This window comes from Equus asinus, chromosome 13 (assembly GCF_041296235.1).
Source record: "Equus asinus isolate D_3611 breed Donkey chromosome 13, EquAss-T2T_v2, whole genome shotgun sequence".
NCBI lineage: Eukaryota > Metazoa > Chordata > Mammalia > Perissodactyla > Equidae > Equus > Equus asinus.
Genome location: NC_091802.1, coordinates 60,290,812 through 60,310,927, shown reverse-complemented (window position 1 = coordinate 60,310,927; position 20,116 = coordinate 60,290,812). Strand labels below are relative to the sequence as shown.

Genomic DNA, 20,116 nt, shown 5'->3' with positions numbered 1-20,116 from the left:
CCGCCCCCCCGTGCTCCCGCCCCCGCCGCGCTCGGATCACCACCCCGGCCGTCCGCCCCCGCCCAGCCCGCCGCTGCTAGGCAACCTGCAGGCCCCGCCCCCGCGCCGCCCTTCCCATTGGCAGGTTCTGGAGATGGAGCAGGAGGCGGGGGCATGGGGTGGGATTTGCGGGCCGCTGCCAGGCAGCGATTGGCCAGCAGCACTGTCGATCGCGGGGGAGGAGGCGGAGGCGCGGCGCGCGCTGGGGCCCTGGGAACAGCCTGGGGGGGCTCCGGCGACAGCCGGGCTGGGGGCGGGGAGGCGGGGGCGGGTGGCTCGGGAAGATGGGAGCAGAAGCTGGGGGGCGGGGGGCGCGGCCGAGGCGCGTGCGGGCGGTGCTCCGCAAAGTGGCGAGTCTGGGCGGTCGGGCCCTGGGCGCTGCTCCCCAGAAGGGGCCAGGGTCGCGGGCTCAAGCGGGACAGGGGCCTCCCTGGGCGCAGGCCGTGCGGGCATGGTGAAGGATGGGAGAGGCTGGCGCGCTGCCCGGGGTCTGCCCCGACCCGGCACCTTCGGAGGTAAGTCCGCGGGGCAGGCGCCGACCCCCGGGCCGGCCCTTCTGGGGAGGGAGGAGGGTGGACCGGGGAACCGGAGAGGGAGGGCCCCAGGCGAGTGGGGATCCCAGAGACAGATGAAGGCGGGAGGGCAAGGGGGGGAGGGTCCTGGGGGGAAGACTTGGAAGAGGACACTGGAGAGGGTTGGATCCTGGAGAGGGGAGGACTCTGGGAGGAGGAGGGTGCGGAAGAAGACTCTGGCGGGCGGCCGGGGGGGGGCGGGCGAACTTGACAGGAAGATTCTGGAGAAGGGCGGAGAGAGGATCCTGTGAGGAGGATTGAGGGGAAACCCTCTAGGAAGGAGAGGACCCTCGTGCTGCTGGAAGATCCTCGTGGGAGGGTGAAGTTTCCTTGGGGAGGAGAGGACCCTGTGGAGTGGAAAAAGCTAGGGAGGGGAACCTTGTAGATGGGATCAAGAGGTGCTTCCTGGAAGGTTCTGCTGAGGAAGCTGAGCAAGCTGGCACACAGGGTTCCCAGCACAATTCCCTTGGAGAAATATTTGCATAAATTAGACTAACATAGAGGAATTATTTGCTTTACATTGTGAAACACCAGATCTGAGTGTTTCTCTTTGATTAAACCCAACATTCTGTGTTAGCATCCCATTCCTGGACAGTCATTCATTGATCTCTTTAAGCGCAGGTGCCCAGGGAGACATAGACCCACAGACACTGGCAGGCCCCCCAACAGACAGCAGGGGACTAAGACAGGTCTCGAGCTTGCAGACTGTGTGACTGGAATGGGCCTCGCTGCTCATCACGTGGATGCGAAGGGAAGGAAAGCGATATTCAGGAAGGCTTTGCCTTCCTCCCTAACCTTGAGCCTTCCTCCACAGACAGATCTTCTTTGGTTTAATTTTCTTCTGGCTACCGTGCCTGGTTTCTTCCTTTTTCTTTGTTGCTTGCAGTGTTTTAAGGTAGATCCCTGTGTATGTAGTCTCTAGGATTCTTTTGGTTGTGACAGACGACCAGCTCAAACTGGCTCTAACAATGAGGGCATTTATTGGCTGGCATGACTGAAGTCAGGACGGACTTCCTCCCCATCTTTCCCTTTCCTCCAACTGGTGACATCTATTGACCGAGCCAGGTCACAGGCCAACTTGGAGCTGGCTGGTGAAGGGGAAGAGCCATGGCTCCTCCAAAGGGATTTGGAGTGGCTGGGATCAGAAGAAGGACAGGTGGAGACCGGCAGGCACAACCCGGTCTCACGGCTCGGGAAGGGCCAGCAGCCTGCGGAGAGTTCTTCTGGGCCATCTGCTCCCATCAGCTATGAAACAGGAGAGAGAGGAGAGGTACCTCTCCAGAGAAGCATCCATGATCCCGAACCCTACTCCACCTTCTAGAAAGTCCTGCTCGTTGACCGCCTTCCTGTTGCCCAACGAACATGCACATTTGGTAGCGGCCGCAGTGGGGGACCCACTCAAGCTAGTCTCCCTTCCAGGTGGGCTAATGGCTCAGCAGCCTCGTCCTAGGGCCGCTCCTTCCACCTGGCAGCTGGGCAGGAGGTGAACAGCTGGGAGGGAAGCCATCAGTCAGAAAAACATGCACAGAGCATCTGCCGCAAATGAAATGAATGAGCATTGTGCCCTGAAGGACCAAGAAAACGCACTGGGGCTGACGGCAGGCGCAGAGTGGGATGTGGGTGAGGTAGTCGTACTGAGGCATGGAGAACTGAGACAAGAAAGTCAGCACCCTGCTGGCACTTCCCCGAGCCGCCAGCCTTGTGAGAGGTCTCCAGCCCGGGCATGCAGACCCCTTCAGCCATGAGGAGGAGGTCTGAGCCCCAGGCCAGGAGACCACCTGTGTCCTCTGAGGCCTTTCTTACTGACATGGAAGGCTCTTCAAATGGCATCATCTGGGGTGGCTGTGGGTACCAAGGGTAAGAACCTAGGGCCCAAGCAGTGGACAGGGCTGGCAGTGGGTTGGGTGAGGAGAGGTCAGTGCCAGCTCCCCAGGGCCAGAGGGCACGTGTGTCCTGCCCCCTCGTTATTTCAGAGGTGTCCAGTGCCCTTCATGACCCCCACCTTGTTCCTTCTGCTCTCGACTCTGAGAGTGAGTCGGGAGGCTGTGGGATCCAGCGACTCGCCTGGAGGTTGGCAGTCAGTGCAGCTGGGAAGTCATTGCCCACACTTGAGGTCTGGCCCACCCCTCTCCAAGACCAGCAAGAGGAAGCCATTGTCACAGTGGAGAAGCTTTGCTCTTCCCGCCTTCTCTGCAAAGGACTAGCAGGAGGGCCAGCACTGGCCAAGATGGTTAGCCACCAGCACCCCCAGGCCCAGTGTCCATGCCCCAGGCCCAGGTGTTCTTCCTGCGCTTGGGGCGGGTGGGGAGCAGGTTTCTATAGCCGGGCAGCTCCTCAGGGCTTACTGAGGAAGCGACTCTCCCTGTCACTTCTTTCTTTTTTTTTTTTTTAAGAAGTTTCCTTTTCCTTTTTCTCCCCAAAGCCCCCCAGTACATAGTTGTACATTTTTAGTTGTGGGTCCTTCTCGTTGTGGCATGTGGGATGCCGCCTCAGCATGGCCTGATGAGCGGTGCCATGTCCACGCCCAGGATTCGAACCGGCGAAACCCTGGGCCACCAAAGCAGAGCACGCAAACTTAACTACGGGGCCGGCCCCCTCCCTGTCACTTCTGATTGCCCCTCCCATCAAGGTCCCTGCGACCAGGAAGGCGTGTAGCCATGGTGATCTTCAGCACCCTTGCTGGGAACCAGCAGGTCCCCCGCGACTGGCCCTTGAGCATGCAGGGTTCTAAGCCGGGGTTGGAAGTAAGACTGACCACACTGAGCTGTGACAGTGACCCTGGGCCAGCTGGCCCCGGCTTGGGGCAGCCCGGGAGAAAAGGAGTGGAAGCAGTGAGAATGAAAGAACATCTCTTCATCAGCTTATTTTTAGTCACGTTATGTAAGTGGCTTCATCTTAACGTCACGTAGGGAGGGGGGGTCTCAGATTTAATTACAGGATGACAGCCTTTGCTTTTCAAGCAAGCTGTTCTCCTGGCAAGGCAGGCACAAGGATTTGTGAATTTTTGCTAAACAGAAGGAGCCCTTTCTGAGGTGACCGCCCAGCAAAACTTTGAAGGGTTTTCACTTCCATCTCTCTTTCTGACCAGCCTAACCCCGTTTCGGGGGAGCTTGGCCTAAGGGGTAGTGATTTGTCTCAGATCACAGGGAAATTTCGAGCCTGTCGAGGGAGCTGTCTCCCTCCCCTCCCCTCCCCTCTCCTCCTGGCAGCCTCCCTGTCTCTCCAAGAGGAGGACCCACCCAATCAGAACTCCTCTTCCCTTTCTCCTTCCTGGATTAAAGCACTTGTAAATCTGTAACCAGAAAGTTCCAGAGCAGGAGAGACGGGAGGCGCATCCGGAGTGAGCGGGCCTCCTCCTCCCCACCCTCCCAGCCTTTGCTGCTTCCTCCCTCCACGCCGGGTGCTCTGGGCAACTGGCCTGGGCTGGGGTCACGGGGCAGAACTGTCCACATTGTGTCCAGAGTGCTGTTTCCTGGTTCCTGGCCAGGCCCACATTCTTCACGATCGTCAGCATTATCGGCACGAAGGCGAGGAGGCTCGCGGGCTCAGGGAGTCCTGCCTCCTGCCAGCAGGGAGGCCACCTCTGCGGCCTCAGCACTGTGGCCTGTCCAGTGTCGAGGGCAGAGCCCCGGTTCCTGCCTTGGGTGAGGGCTGGGTGTGCTGTGGAGGGAGTAGCGCCATGTGAAGGAGGAGCCAGGCACTGGGACAGCGGCCACCAAAGGCCTGGGGCAGGTTTCACCTCCGAGCCCCCGGTGAGTGGAGGCGGCATGGTACCTGCTGCGGCGTGTCGGAGGAGGGGTCAGGCGTAAACAGGGCAGGAAAAGCTCCAAGAACTGCACCTGGCGTGTGGCAAGCCCTCAGTATGTTTAAGAGATCATTGTCATTAGCGACCAGATGGGACATTTCTAGGACACACTCAGATGCTACGTAGAAAGGCACGTGAGATGCTGCCCTTTACAAAGTGGGGCCCTTCAGTGCGGCTTCCTTCCGGAGAGCACAGGATGGAAGGGGAGAAAGAGTGGCTTTACGTGGGACACTGACAAGCACACCTCAGCCAGGTGAGCCAGGTCACATCAACAGTGTGAGTCACGGTGACCATATGTAGCCTTGACGTGATGAGAAGGACATTCACCGCTGCGCTCTTCCTCCTCCAAACCCACAAGCCCGCGCCCATCGTGAGAAAGCATCAGACAGATCCCAGCAGAGGGACAGTCTGCAAAGTCCCTGAGCAGCGCCCCTCAAAGCTGTCGCGGTCATTGGGACCAGGAAAGTGTGAGACCATCCCAATCAAGAGGAGCCTGAGGAGAGGGGACGACTAGATGTGAAGTGGGGTCCTGGAGGAGTAAAGAGACACTAGGTAAAAACTAAGGAAATGGAACAAAGTGTGGACTTTCTTTAATAATGATGTATCAGCGTTGGTTCGTCACTTGTAACAAAGGCACCACACTAACGTTAAGACGTTAACAGCAGAGGAAACTGGGTGTGGGGTATCTTTGCCATAATTATATAAATCTGAAACTGTCCTAAAGGTAGAAGTTTCTTAAAAGCGGGGCACTAGCAACCTTGGCACAAGCCTCTTTTCGCCCTGCAGGTCTGAGGTGAGTGCCTGCTCCTCAGAACCTGGTCCCTGTGGGGTCAGCGGTGGAACAATGGCCCCGTTCCCATGAAGAGCACCCTGGGCTGCCGCGTGGCTTCCATGCAGGAGGCTGGCGCGTGGGGCCCCAGCCTGCAGCCGTGGCCCGCTGCCCGTGAGGGAGCCTAGAGCCGAAGGAGCAAAGGGGGTGAGGGGTATGGGCCGGCAGATGCCCCGCTTGCCTGCCACCCCAGATGTGGCTTCTCACCCTCCTTCCCCCCCAGACTTTTACTTAGATTTGCCATTTCCCCCAAACCCTGCTCCCCCTTGATCTGAGCACTGTTCAGAGGCTGTCTTCTCTATAACCAAAGGCTCAGCCACGGTCAGGACAGATTCCAGCCCGTGCTTGCAGGGATCTGTGCTGTTACCTTCACTGCTGGCCTGAGGGAGTGATGGAGCCTGCCTGCAAAAAGGGCTGAGCGGAGCCAGGCTACCCACCGCCGGTGAAGCAGGGCTCTGATCTGGAAGGCCATGGGAGCTCTCTGAGGCTGTCCCCCACAGAGGCACGTAGGGGAGCACGGGCGCAGGCATGGCATGGGCATGGCCTCCCTCAGCCCTTCCTGCCTATTTGTTGCTGTGGTCTAGCTTCAATCCTCTCAGCAAGGCAGCCTAGAAAGTTCCCTGCTTGCTCGTGGTCAGGCTGGGAGGGGACTGAGGGGGCTTCCTCGGAGGGTGGAGGGCACGAGAGGTCAGGGCCCAGGCTGGGCGCTGGGCGGGGAGAGGTTCCGCAGCAACCGGCCCCCTTACATAATCTGGGCCCCGGCTTCGGCGTGACTCCAGGTGCCCGTGGGAGGCAGCGTGGGGGTGAGCGCAGGGGCGCGAGCGTCTCAGAGTTTCTCTCGGGCGTTCCTCCCCCTCTCATTACATTTCAGCGTCACCCTGCGTCTGCCAGCTCCGTCACCCACTTGCTTATTAGAATACACTAACTGACAATGCAGATTTAAATAACTCGGGCAGGTGACGAGGCCTCCGGCCGAGCCCCCTCTACCTGGGCCTCCTGCATGGGCCGGGGTGAGGCCGTGAGGGCCAGGTCGGAGGGAGAATGCCAGCGCCGCCTCACGCAAAGAGCTGGGCAGGGCGGGTCTGCGGCCCAAGTTGAGGGGCCAAGGCCAAGTTTGGGATCGGGTGGGAAGGGGGCCTCTGAAGGCAGGCGAAGAACCCAGGCAGCAGGGGAAATCAACCCAGTCACCCACTGCACCTTGGGCACCCTCGCCATCTTACACACAAACCCAGCCTGTGACAGGATTCTTCAGTGAGCTGGTGAGCATGAAGTCTGGAAGTGAAGGAAGCCAAGAGCCGGCAGTCGTGCAAGCTGCCTCTGTCCTGACAAGACCGTCTTTTAGGTGATGAGGCCGAGGCTGAGAGATCAGCACTGGCCCCGAGGGCGGAGGGGAACGGCCAGTGCTGTGTGCCGGCGGGCCCGCCCCCAAGACTCAGTGGTCACTCAGCTTCCCAGGAAAGATGAGGAAAGAGAACTGGCTTCACACTCAACGCCGTCACTCTTCCTCGTTTACCCCTGAAATGCCGTCTTTGTCTTCTTAGCACCCTGCCTCTTAAGTGACTTAAGCTGCCTTGAAAATGATCTGAAAGGTATTTTTGGAGTGGAGAGCAGAAAATCTGTTCTTTGGAACCCGAGCTCAGAGGACAGGGTGGAGAACAAGCCCTGGCTGTGTTCTCGCGGGTCCCTCCCACCGGGAGATGGCCGGGCCTACCTGCCCTCGCCAGCTTCTTAGTGCTGCGAGTGAGGCTGCAGACGCTCCCGCTGCTGCGAACGCAGATGGCTTCCCTGCCCAGGGTGGCTGCTTCTAATTTCAGCTGCTGGAGGCTCCGCGCGCTCTCTTTTTTTTTTTTATTCCACGTTTATTTAAAGCCAGATTTGAAAATGCTGTCTTCAGCTGTGAAATCTGACTTTTCCTTCTTGCTGCAGATCCTGAAACCCGACTTAGGACCCTGTACTTCCCAAAGGAGGAACTCAAGCCAACTGGGGCTGGGGCTGGGGGTCGGCTTGCCAGTGGGACAAAGAGCCCCCGGCTGTCCCATGTTACGCAAATGAACATTGAGATGATCGGCTGATGTTTCCCATTGGAGCAGTCCAGTGTCCTCTCAACACAGCCAGAACAGAGAGCCCCTCTGGACGGCCTCGGTTCCCAAGTGCAGGAGAAGTGGCGTGCAGGTCTCAGGTGAGGGGCGCATGTCCCCTACAGTGCCAGTTGGTGCACGTGAGAGGGGGTGTCTGGGGCCGACTTCCCAGTTGTCCCCTGTCTAGGGTGGGTCCTAACACAGCAGGGCGTCTCCCGGACCAGGTATGTCCCCCAGAGGTAGAACAGGGACAGTATCGGCAGTTCCTACCTGGGGAGGCAGCTGCGGCGAGCCTGCGGTGGGCTGGCTTCTCTCCCATCTCTGCTCTTCCTGGCACGCCGGTCTCACACGTCTTCTCGCGTATTTGTGAATCAAGGACATCCAGAGGGGCTCTGCGTGCTCTGGCTATGTTGACAGGACACTGGACTGCTCCAACAGGAAAGCGCGAGCCAGTCATCCAAGTGTTCATTTGCACAACGTCGGTCAGCGGGGGACCCACAGACACAGCCCAAGTGGGCGGCAGGCACTCGAGAAACGTGAAGTCCTGTTCTCTTTGAGTGGCACATAACTACCCTCATCGCCTTCTGTGGCTTATACTAGAATGTGCGAGAAAGACTGTGATGAAACTGAGTAGGGAGAAGGGAAAATCAGCTGAGGGGCCAAGCTGGGCTCCAGAGGCCCCCAGAGGGTGCTAGTTGGGCACCTGTGGGGGATGGAGTGTGTTTGTCTCACTACAAGCTCCTGGAGAAAATGGTGAGGAAGCCTGAGAAGCAGAGGAGCCGGGAGTCTTGTGAAGATCTGCGATGCCCAAAGTCCAGTCTGCAGCGGAGCCAGACAAGAAGCCGCAGAGCCGCCCTCTGGCAGGGGCTGGGCTGGGGAGCCGGCTGGAGACAGCTGGGCACGTCTCAGCAGGAGGCTCACGGTGGTCCGGCCGAGAGACTGGCTGGAATTGATGCCGGAGCTGCAGGGACCCGGAGTGGGGGTTCCGTTTCTGGGGAAAGCCAGGCAGTTGTCTGAATAGAATTGAAAACTACGGCCAGGACTTTCGTTTTCTAAAGACATGTGGAGTGTTTCTGAATTGCCTTACTGGCAGCTCTGGTCAGAAGGTAATATGATTTCGAGAAAAATTACTTTAGCATCAAGCTCGAGAATATCATTTGCCCCATCAGGCTCTTTTTTTTTCCTCAAAAGTTGGAAGAAACAGACATCTTTGTAGAGGCCCATGGAAAACTTTAGCTGTTCCCTAGCTGTCCAAATGAAAAGAATATTCCATCCACGGGGGCAAACAGTTTAAACAGAGCTGGGCAGCATTTAAGCCCTAGCCCAACCAGACACGGGCTCCACTCAACCTTTGCAGAGTGTCGCTCTGCTGCCAGCAGAAACGAGGCCCCTGTGGAGTTCTGGCAGCCTGGCCCCTGGAATCTGCTGTTAATTCTCGCCCAGATTCTGAGATTTTCTCTGCAGCCGCAGGAGCTGACAGAATCTTTTGTGCAGCCACAGGCCTCGTTTTTCAGAGCCCCTAAGGCCGGCAGTGTTGGATTCAGTTGTAATTTCCCCTCATTCTTTGGTGCGTAGTATTCCCACTGGGACAACCCCAGTGACCTTGATTCTGCATCAGGAAAGTAAAAGCCTAGACTCTTCTCAGCCGGGGCACAGGCTCCTGCTGGAAAGCCACGGTGGGCCTTCAGTGCAGCTTCCCAGGGAAACTGAGTTGGTGACGAGCAAGCAGCTTCGGCCAGGTCAGGTCTGATCTGGAGTGTCAAGGGGAGGAGGATAGCCCTGCTATCGGGTTTTTTAAATTTTATTTTTTTGAGGAAGATCAGCCCTCAGCTAACATCTGCTGCCAATCCTCCTGTTTTTGCTGAGGAAGACTGGCCCTGAGCTAACATCTGTGCCCATCTTCCTCTACTATATATGTGGGACGCCTACCACAGCACGGCTTGCCAAGCGGTGCCATGACCGCACCCCGGATCGGAACCGGCAAACCCTGGGCCACTGAAGTGGAATGTGCACACTTAACCACCGCACCACCTGGCTGGCCCCTCTGCTATCCGTTTTGCTGGACAGGCACCTGCCCTCATGCTCCTTGGTATTGGGAGCTCAGCCTCATGAGGTCACAGAGGCATTTGGGTTTATAATAAGCTTTGCCCTTGGGGAGAAGTGACCCTGGCACCTCTGCCCCGTGTTCTGCAGAGAGGGCATGGAGTGCCGGCCTGGACGGGCGGGCAGGGACTCCACATTGGGGAGCCTTCGCTGCCACCTGGTGGACAGCCCAGAGAGGTAACGTGGACACGTGGCAGCCACAGAGAGTGGTGGCCTGGGCGCGGAGAGGCCTTGTAGGGACCATGCAGAGAACAGCTGGGGCGGAGTGGAGGGGGTGGTGACAGGCAGAGGGGCAGCCCCTGAACCTGGGCAGTGGGCAGGTGCCTGCAAGGGCACCGGGTCTGTGGGACTAAAACTCTCCTATGACGTGTGAGACCTGGGCAAAGCCACAGACCTCCTCTGAGCCTGTCCCCTCGTCTTCAGAAGGGGAAGAATGACACCCTCCTCCCAGGGCCCAGCGAGGAAGAAAAGCCACTTGGTGTGAGAAGGCTGCCTCTCCGCGCGGTGCAGACGGCGCCCGGAGCCTGCAGAGGGAGCGTGTGCAGGAATGTGCGATCTCCCCTGGCAACTTCAGCTCTACCAGGAAAACTGCTCGCCGTGATATGTATGCATTTCCAAAGAGCCCTATGATATCTTTTTTAGAAATGGAGATAAAATTCACGTAACATAAAATTAACCATTTTAAAGCATACAATTCAGTCCCCTTTAGTGACATTTAGTGCATTCACAATGTAGCGCAACCACCCCCTCTGTCTGGTTCTAACACATTTTCACCAACCCAAAAGGAAGCCCTGTACCCGCTAGCAGTCAGTCCCCACCTCTCCCTCCCCCAGCCCCTGCCAAGCACCAGTTGCTCTCTGTCTCTGTGGATTTGCCTGTTCTGGACATTTCACGTAAATGGAAGCAGGCATATGTGGCCTTGTATGTCTGGCTCCTTTCGCTGAGCGTGATGTTTTCAGGGTTCATCCATGCTGTAGTGTGTCAGTGCTGCATTCCTTTTCGTGGCTGAGCAATCCCCCGTTGCACGGATGGACCGCCTTGTGTCTGTCTACCGTCAGTGATGCTGGGTGGTTCCCGCCTCTCGGTGATTGTGAATTGTGCTGCTGTGAACATTCGTGTACAAGTTTTTGTTTGAACACCTGTCTTCAGTTCCTTTGGGTGTGTATATCTCAAGGAGTGGAACTGCTGGGTCATATAGTAATTTTATGTGTAGCTTGTTGAGGAAGCACCAAGCTGTTTTTCCTAGCGAGTGCATTATTTTGCATTCCCCCCAACAATGCACAAGGGTTCCGATTTCTCCACAGGCTCAAAAACGCTTGTTCTGTTCTTTTCAATTCTAGCCATCCTAGTGGGTGTGAAGTGGTATGTCATTGTGGTTTTGACTTACAGTTCCCTAATGCCTAATGACATGGAGCATCGTTTCATGATTATGGCATCTTTTTTAAAGGAACGAGACCTCTAGAATTTCAGTACCTTCATTTCAGAACTCCATCAGGGAAGTGAGCCTGGGAGATGCCGTGGAGGCCAACTAGCCCGTGCTTGGCCTCCTCTCAGAGGCTTTTGACCAAAACTCAGCTCCTCTAGCTAAACAAGGGGCTCCCTGGACCCAGTTCAGCTGCGTCTTCCAGCCCAGGCAGGGTTCCAGAAGCAGCAAGGACCACCACAACTGTATCTCTGAGTTGCGTAATTCTTGGTCGTCCTTAAGATGAGGCCCTGTGGTCTAAGGGGGTGGTGTGTGTGAACTGAGGGTCCCTCAGCTGACCAGCCATCTAACTGTCAGTCAGGAGGCGCTCTGGCCAGTACTCTCGGTGAAGAAATAGGGCCTCAGACACATGGAGTGAATGGAAGGCCTGACCTGCTGCCTGCAGACGCTTTGGGTGGGAGCCCAGACCATCCGTGGCCCTGGCAGGAGGACTGTGCTGCCAGGTGGTGGCCAGGAGCCAGGGAGCCGGGCTCAGCAACCTGCCTGAGGCATCTGACCACCAGCCCAAAGGACAGGTGGGGCAGGACCCGGAGCTGGGAGGGGCTTTCCCGAGGCCACGAGGCTTGGCAGGGCCTCACTCCCTCTCAAGGCCTCGCCCCTTCCCGGGGCACTGGGCAGCGGCCCCTGCTAGTCCTGGCTGTCGAGAGTCTCAGAGACTTCAGCAGAAGTGGGCTTTGTTGAAAGGAGATTGGGTAAATTATTGGGTTTCCAGGAAGCCTGGAGAGCCAACTGAGAATGCCAGCAGGGGCCACCTGGCTCAGCAAACAGTGACCCAGTGCTGGGATTGCGTCCCTGACCTGGAGTTCCTGCTGTCGCGGCCAGCTCTGCCCATCGCACCCCCTGTTCTCACTGCCTCCCCGGCCCCTCCCATCCAAGGCCCAGCCCGCCCCGCCCACTCCTATGAGCTGTCTCACTAAAGCCCCTGTGCTGAGGAACCCCATGACTATGAGGGCGGCTCTGATACCTGGACCCCCTCTCCCTCATCCGCCTTCCGACCCTGCATGGCGCAGTCTCCAAGATCACACTTGGGAACGCACGTGTGCGCCTGTAGGAACGCACACATGGTGTCTGGACAGATGTCTTTAAACTCTGGAAACCCCTAGAGGCCTTTTCTCCTCTCCGTAAGCCCCCATCCTCCTAAGGCTGTTTATCAGAGGGAGCCTGTGCCTGAAGGTTTCTGACCTCCCACACCCAGGAAGGGGTGCCAATATCAAGTCAAATTCATTTCTCAAAACAAGACAAGAAACCTGTTTCCAGACGGAGGCACCTGAGAGCCCAGAGCAGCAGGAACTGATACTGTTTATCATCTCCTGGTGCTGTACTGGGCGCCTCTCCACAGCCTCCGAAGGTGACTCAGTTGTGACCTTCCTCTGCAGGTGAAGAAACTGATGCCTCAGGAAGGAATCTACCCACGGGGGCAGGCGGGGCCGACGGAGATGCCAGGCCGTGATCTAGAGGCCTGCTCCATCAGGACCAGAGTGTGAGCCTGGGCGCTGGGCCTGTCCTGCAGGTCCGCGCCTCGCTCACCCCTGGCTTACAGTGCAGACCACTTCCCTCATTTAGACTCAGATGGCTCCCACATTTGTATCTCCTGCCCAGACCTGCTCCCTAAGCTCAGCTCCACCTGCCTACGTGGTCCTCCCCCAGCGAGGTCCCTTCTGGGACCGTCTCAGCCCAGCCCCGGGCAGTGGTCCCTCGCTTGACACCCCAGTACCCCCAGCCCGCCCAAACCAGTGCCCGCTGCAGCCCAGGGAGGCTCTCAAGTGCGGCTCTGACCCCACTGCCCCGTGCAGCGCTGCGCCGGCGTCCCACTGCTCCACGGATGGAGACTGGCTCCTTGCATGGTGGCCCCGTGATCCCTGCAGCGTCACTGTGCACGAACCCCTCGCTGACCCCCAGCCGCTCTGGCCTTCAGCTGGGCAGAAGGGACTGTGTGGCACTGAGCTTCTGCCTTGCTGTGCCCTCCCCCAGGGGCAGAGGTCAGAAGCCCCTTCCTTAGGGCTGTGCAAGAGACTTTGGACACCCGTGTGGTCCCACGTCCTTGATCTCCACACACTGGGCTGCTCACAAACCACTGCCCCGCAGAAGGCACACAGGAGAGGGGGCAGGAAAGGGGCATTGTGACCGTGTGAGACAGGCTCAGCTCCAGTGAGGCCTCCACTCCCGCCCCTACAGGTTCCAGGGCCTCCGTCCCTCTTGGGTAGTAAATGTCCACTGGTCACTTATGGTCACAAGAGCAGCTTCCTTTAGCACGTGAAATACCCGGTTCTTGCCCGGGATAAAATGACGTGCTCAGACCTGTCTGGGCGGGGAAGCTTAGGGTATGCAGAGATCCTCAAATGTTTGTTTATACAGATTCCAATTCTCCTTGAAATTCTCCAGCTGTTAATCTACTTTCTTCATTGTTTCCTCTATTAAAAAAAATGACGACATTCTGGTCACAGATCTTTCAGATTCTTTTCTACTACCGCCAGTACCTGGAGTGCCTGTGGCTCGTTGCCACGGATGGGTTTTTCCTCTTGGTTTTCAGTCTTCTGGTCCTCTGGTTGAATGCTGGTGTCACATGTTCAGGAAGGTGGAAGTGTCTGATCAAGGGTCAGCAAACTACAGCCCGAGGGCGAAGTGCCCGTTTTTGTAGACCAAGTGTATTGTAACACAGCCGCGCCCATTTGTTTACACAGCATCTCCATGGAGACGGCGCCCTACAACAGACCCCATCTCCTGAAACAGTTACTATCCGGCACCTTAGGAAAAAGTTCGGCAACTCCTCCCCCAGAGGATGCGTTCCAGCAGGTAAGGTCCGACCTCTCCTCTGTTAAGGAAGACCGTGTCCCAGCCAAGACTGAGCTGAGTGGAGGAGCGGTGCGGTTTTGGCAAGTCCATCTCTGGTCGGCTCTCTTTCCAGGGGCTGGTCCTCCAGGACATTAACCAGAGAGCCTAGTGTCATCACTGGAGCCTCCCTTGGTGGGTCTTTGTCTCCTCAGCCCTGAAGATGGGCAGACAAGCCTGCTTTCCAGAGGTTTTCACGTTGGCTCCAACTAGCATCCTCACACATCTCCCAAACTTGTCAGCCTTGAAGGGGAGAGCAGCCCTCAACCTCCATCCTTGTCACGATTAGACGCCCCTTAAATCTCCAGTTTGGTCATTAAACCCAGCACGAACAAACACTTGGCAAGTGCTGCCTACAGATGGTCAGCTCATCTTTCTGTGGCTCCGCGTGCTGTGGAATCTCACCCCCCTTCGTTTTCATTGCTTCTGCAGCTCTCCCATGCCTTTGAAGAGATGACGTTTGTATTTTGTGTAGCTTTTCTAGTTCTTAGTGGGAGCACTGATCTGCCACACGCTACTCCATCCCCGCTTGGGAGTGGATTCTGTTTCCCATGTTTAAAATTTTAACTTCAGTTGCCACTTGTTCGCTGTCAGTAAGCAGAACTGTGTGGAATTTTGTGTGTTGGCCTAGCAGTCTGTGACCCCCTAAACTTACTGATTAGTTCTAGTAGATTTTTGACAGATTCGTTTGGGATATGTACAGAGGCACACTGTCCACAAATAGAAACAGTTTTATTTCTTCATCCCATCATGCGTGCATTTTCTTTCTTTTGTTGCTTACTACACCGATAAGGCCCTCCTGTGAGGCTGACTGGAGGCGGTGAGCGGGCCCCTCCTACCTTGCTGCCGGCCTGGGCCAAGCTTTCCGTCTTGGCATCATCCAGTGTCCTGAGCTGTCGGGTTTCTGTAGATGCCTTTTATAAAGTTGAAGAAGTTCTCTTATTCCTGGTTTCCTGGGAGTTGTTTTAAATCATACATAGATGTTGAATTTTGTCAGATGCTTTTCCTGCATCACTGAGACATCTGTCATAAGGTTGTTCTTCTTTAGTCTGTTGATATGGTGAATTCTTTCGATTGCTCTCTGAAGGCTGAGCCAACCGTGCATTTCCAGGACAAACCCCATTTGACTTATCCCAGAATAAACAGGTTATTCCAGGCTAAAGACCCCTTTTTACATGTTGCTGGATTCCGTTTGCTAATACTTTGAGGATTTTGCGTCTATATTTATGAGGGATATTGGTCTTCAGGTTTCTTTTCTTGTGAGGACCTGTGGTTTTCGTATCATGGTAATGTTGGCCTCATAAAACAAGTGGAGAAGTAGTCCCTCCTTGTCTACTTTCTCTGAGTTTATGGAGAATTTGCATTGTCTTCCTTTAATGTTTGGTAGAACTTAATTTCTTTAATAGATGAGTGACTATTCAGTTTATCTATGTATTCCTTTTTTTTTTTTTTTGAGGAAGATTAGCCCTGAGCTTACATCTGCTGCCAATCCTCCTCTTTTTGTTTGCTGAGGAAGACTGGCCCTGAGCTAACATCCATGCCCATCTTCCTCTACTTTATATGTGGGACGCCTGCCATGGCGTGGCTTGGCAAGCCGTGCCATGTCCACACCCAGGATCCAAACTGGCAAACCCTAGGCCGCCAAAGTGGAACTTAACTGCTGCACCACTGGGCCGGCCCTATCTATGTATTCTTTTTTTGTTGTTGTTAATAAAGATTTTATTTTTTTCCTTTTTCTCCCCAAAGCCCCCCGGTACATAGTTGTGTATTCTTCGTTGTGGGTCCTTCTAGTTGTGGCATGTGGGACGCTGCCTCAGCGTGGTTTGATGAGCAGTGCCATGTCCACGCCCAGGATTCGAACCAACGAAACCCTGGGCTGCTGAAGCGGAGCATGCGAACCCAACCACTTGGCCACCAGGCCGGCCCCTCTGTCTTCATTTTCATTCAATTCAAAATATTTTCTAATTTCCCTTTTGATTTCCCCTTTAACTCAGGAATTATTTAATACCTGTGGGTTTTCCAGATATCTCTTTGTTACTGATTTCTAAAGTAATTTCATTATGGTCAGAGAACATACTTTGTATGATTTCAATTCTTTTAAATTTGTTAAGGTCTATTTGATGGCATATCTTGGTAAACGTCCCCTGTGCCCTTGAATAGGATGTGTGCTCTGCTGTCGTTGAGTGGGATAGCCTATAAATGTGAGTTAGGTCAGGCTCATTGATGATGTTGTCTGGTCTTCTCTATCCTTAATGACTTTTGTCTGCCTGTCTGTCACTTACTGTCGGAGGAGCGTCTAATCTCTAAGAGACTATTTGTCCTTTAGTTCTGCCAGTTTTTGCTTCCTGTATGTTGAAGTTTTATTCTTAGGTGAATACACATTTAGGAGGTTAAGCTGTCTTTTATTTATGTAATGTCCCTCTTTATCCCTGATGATACTTTGTTTTGAAATATACATTGTCTGATATTAATATAGCCACTCCAGCTTTCTTTTGATTAATGTTCCCCGTCTTTTTGCCTACCTCTGTCTTTATATTTAAAATGAGTTTCTTATAAACAGCCTATAGTGAGGTGTTTTTTTAAAATTCTAATTTGACAATGTCTGAATTTACTTGGTATTTTTAGACCATTTCCGTTTAATGTAACTATTAATATAGTTGAATTTAGGTCTACTGTTTTATTGTTTTCTGTTTTTCTCTCCTTTCTTTACCCTTTCCTGACTTCTTTTGGATTATTTGAAAATCTTTTTAGCATTCCACTTACTCTATTGGCTTTTCTGGTTGTATCTCTGTATTTTTTTAATGGCCACACTACGGATTTTCAATACATACACCTAACCTTTCACACTTTGTTTAGAGGTAAGTTGTACCATTTCAATTAAAATGTAGAAGTCTTACACCCAGATAAGTCCCTCTGCCGCCCCCTTCATGTTAGAGTTGTCGTACATATACGTTTACCTACCTTAAAAAATCCCACCAGGTAATTTTATAATTTTTGTTTTCAACAGTCATGCATATTTTTAAAAACTTAAATGGAACAATTATCTTTTGTATTTACCGTTTCTGTTGTTTTCCTTCATTCCCGAAGATACAGATTTCCATCTGATAAATTCCCCTCCAGCCTACATACTATCTTGTAGTGTTTCTTTTAGAGCAGGTCTGCACAACGAATTCTCTTAGTTTCCCTTCATCTAAGAATGTCTTGAAATCTGGGTTGATAGTTCTTTTCTTTCCGTAATTTAAAGATACTGTTTCACTATCTTCTAGCCTCTGGTTTCTGATTAGAAATCTGTTGTCATTCAAACTGTTCTTCTCTGTATGTAATGTTTCATTGTTATCCAGCAGCTTTCAAGATCTTTTCTTCGCCTTTAATGTTTAGTAGTTTAATTGTGATGTGTCCAGGCACAGTTTTTAAAAAATTGCTCCTGTTTGGGGATTGCTGAGCTTCTGGAATCTGTAAATTGATGTCTTTCACCAAATGTGAGACATTTTCAGCCATTATTTCTTCAGATGTTTTTTCATGCTTTTAACATTGATGATTTCAATAACACGTTAGACCTTTTGATACTGTCCCACAGGTCCCTGAGGCTTGGGGTTTCCCCCCTAATCTTTTCTTTCTCTGTTCTCCAGATTGGATCATTTCTCTTATCTATCTTCAAGTGCACTGAGTCTTTCCTTGGTCATCTCCTTCCTGTTATTGGGCCTGTTTGGTATTTTTTAGATTTCTGGTATTGTATTTTTCAGTTCTAAAATTCCCATTTGTTCTTTATATAGTTTTTACTCCTCAGCTGAGAAATTCTACTTTTCCATTTGTCTCAAGTGTGCTTAGCTTCACCTTCTGTGACATAGTTATAATAATTGCTTTAAAGTTTTTGTCTGATCATTTCAGCACTTGGATCATCTCAGAGTTGGCATCTGTTGTCTTCTCCTTGGAAAACGGTCATATTTTTACAACTCTTTGTATGTCAAGCGATTTTGGATTGTAAATTTGACATTTTGACTGTTACGTTGTGTAGACTCTGGGTCTGTTATAATCCTCTGGAGAATGTTATTTTTCTGTTTCAGCAGCCCATCAACCTGGTTAGTTCAGACCACAAGCTCTGCTTGCCTTCGGTGGCCAGTAGCTCTAGTCTAAGTTCAGTTTTCAAGGCCTCTTTGTGCTGCTTTGGGTCTGCCCTGTGTCTGTCTAACCCAGAGGTGGGCCCAGGACTTGTTCATACACAGAGTGCGGGGGCCCTTTCTCCAGCTGTCTCCTCTCTGGAATGTCCTGAACTTTCTGGACCTCGGTTCCTCTTCAGAGTTCCTCTGCCAGAGAGAGGTGCTGTCAGAGTTTTACCTCTGTGTTGCTCTGCACCCCTGCAACTGAGGCCTGCCCAGGGCAAAGCCATGAGAGGAAAGAGAAGATAAAACCAGGAACTCCCTCTGCACATGGGTCCCGTCAGCCTTTGCCTCGCTCCACGGTCTGCTGCTGTGTTCACTTTGCAGAGTCCTTAGGGAGCTTTTGTGTTCACTTGAGTTTTTAGTTGTAATGGTGACAGAGATGGGCTCAAGTGGGCTTATGCCACCATAACAGAGCTGGACCCTTCCGTATATTACTTTAAAACAAGAAAAATAACCTGGAGATGATGTAGTTTCTCCGAAACAATTAATTTGTAAACGTTCCTATTTTGCCTGAGGATTCATTGTTACTCCTCAGGGCAGGGAAGGTGACAGACAAACAGGATCAGCCACGCATCGCCTCGCTGGTGGACAGGCATGTGAGGTGTGCCCAGCGGTCAGACAGATGGTCCCGGGAGACTTCCTGTGGCAGAGCAGGGATTTCTGCTGGGACATCGCCGTTGAGATAGGCAAGTGACCACTTCCCCTTGCATAGACGGACGTGTTCTCATGGCTTCTTTAAATCCACAGCTAAACTTACGTAAATGTTACTGATGTGGAACTAATGTAGAGAAACTCGGATGGCTATATTTTTATATTATTTATGAAAAATGTTTCCTAAGAAATAAGTGGCGTAAGTAAGACCACAAGGGGGATACTACAATACTAAGACCATATTGCACTTAAGAACAAATTGTTTTTACATACCTCAGGAGGACCAATATACAAAGGAAGATGTGGACCAACTCTCCGGCCGGCAGCCGGCAGCAGGGAATCACGTGTTCTGCATAAGGAAGGCTCCAGTTCGCCTGTTTAGCCAGTGGACACTTGAGAGATGTAGATCGTTTGTTCCTTTACCAGAGTTTTGGGGATACCTGTTGTATGAGCGAATCAGTCCTCTGGAAGCGGAGATACCACAGTAGGTAAGTCTGTCCTTCTCCACAGCACTTTCTGATCTTAAGCAGAATATTCTGAATCTAATTTAGGCCTTTGCTGTGGACTCAGGGACAGCACTGTAGGTATGAGCTGGTGAGAAGGCTGCTGCGTCCGGTCAGGAAGATGCTCTGTGCACGAAGCCTAAGGTTGCACGGCAGACTTAGCCGCTGCCTCCCACAGCTAACCTGCAGAGACTCTGCAGGCAGGCAAAGTCCGCAGATCTTTTTCAGATCGCTGCTGCAAACAAGGTTTTCTTTGAAGCCGTCTACTGAGCTTACCGGACTTTACATGTGCTTTGCTAACACATCGTCTGGTTGGCTCTGGCATGACTGTGGCCACCATTCTGCGTGGTGTTCTTTGAGTGTTCTGCTGTTTATTCACTCTGCTGCCTCTCCTCCCAGCTTCGGATCATTTAATGAGAGATCTAGCTCCCCTCTGACACTGAGCTGTTAGTCAGTTCTCTTTGGGAACAATTACTTGCCTGACAGCAAATCCACCTTCAATTGTGCCATCATGGAGCTCATGTTTCATGATCAAATCCACAAGGGTATCTGGCAGACTGACAAGTGCCGCTCTGAAGACACAGCAGGTCAGGCATGATCTGGTCTATCAAGACTGCCCCTGTCCTGCCCCAAAAGAAAAAGGAGGCAAGAAAGAAGAAAGGAAGGAAGGGACAATGGGAAAGGAAAAAGAAATGGGCTGAATTTTGCATAAAATGCTTTTTGTATGGACTTTGTTCTTCCTGTTGTTAATATTTTGGGGGTGGCAGTGGAATGGAAACATGTAAAGTGAAGATATCCACTTCTAGTCAATACTATACTGGAGATTCTAACTGGAGGGCAATTAGGCAAGAAAATGATATAAAAGGCATCCAGGTTGGACAGGAAGAAGTAAAACTATATTTGTACATGACATGAGTTTGCGTATAAAAAACCCTAAGGATTCCACTGAAAACCTACTAAAACTAATACACGAGTTAAGCAAGGTTGCAAGATATAAGACCAATATACAAAAATAAATTCTATTTCCATATACTAGCAATGAATAATTCAAAATTAAGAAAAAA

The 20,116-nt window shown here is 52.8% G+C and overlaps 1 long non-coding RNA gene across 1 annotated transcript; it reads left to right on the top strand.

Annotated features, from left to right (window-relative positions):
- The first annotated feature begins 273 nt into the window (after positions 1-273).
- Positions 274-19,779, top strand: LOC123276096 (uncharacterized). Its single transcript, XR_006512372.2, has 5 exons — positions 274-554; positions 13,591-13,702; positions 18,434-18,584; positions 18,828-19,037; positions 19,120-19,779. It is a non-coding gene; the product is annotated as an uncharacterized lncRNA (long non-coding RNA).
- Positions 19,780-20,116: the final 337 nt, after the last annotated feature.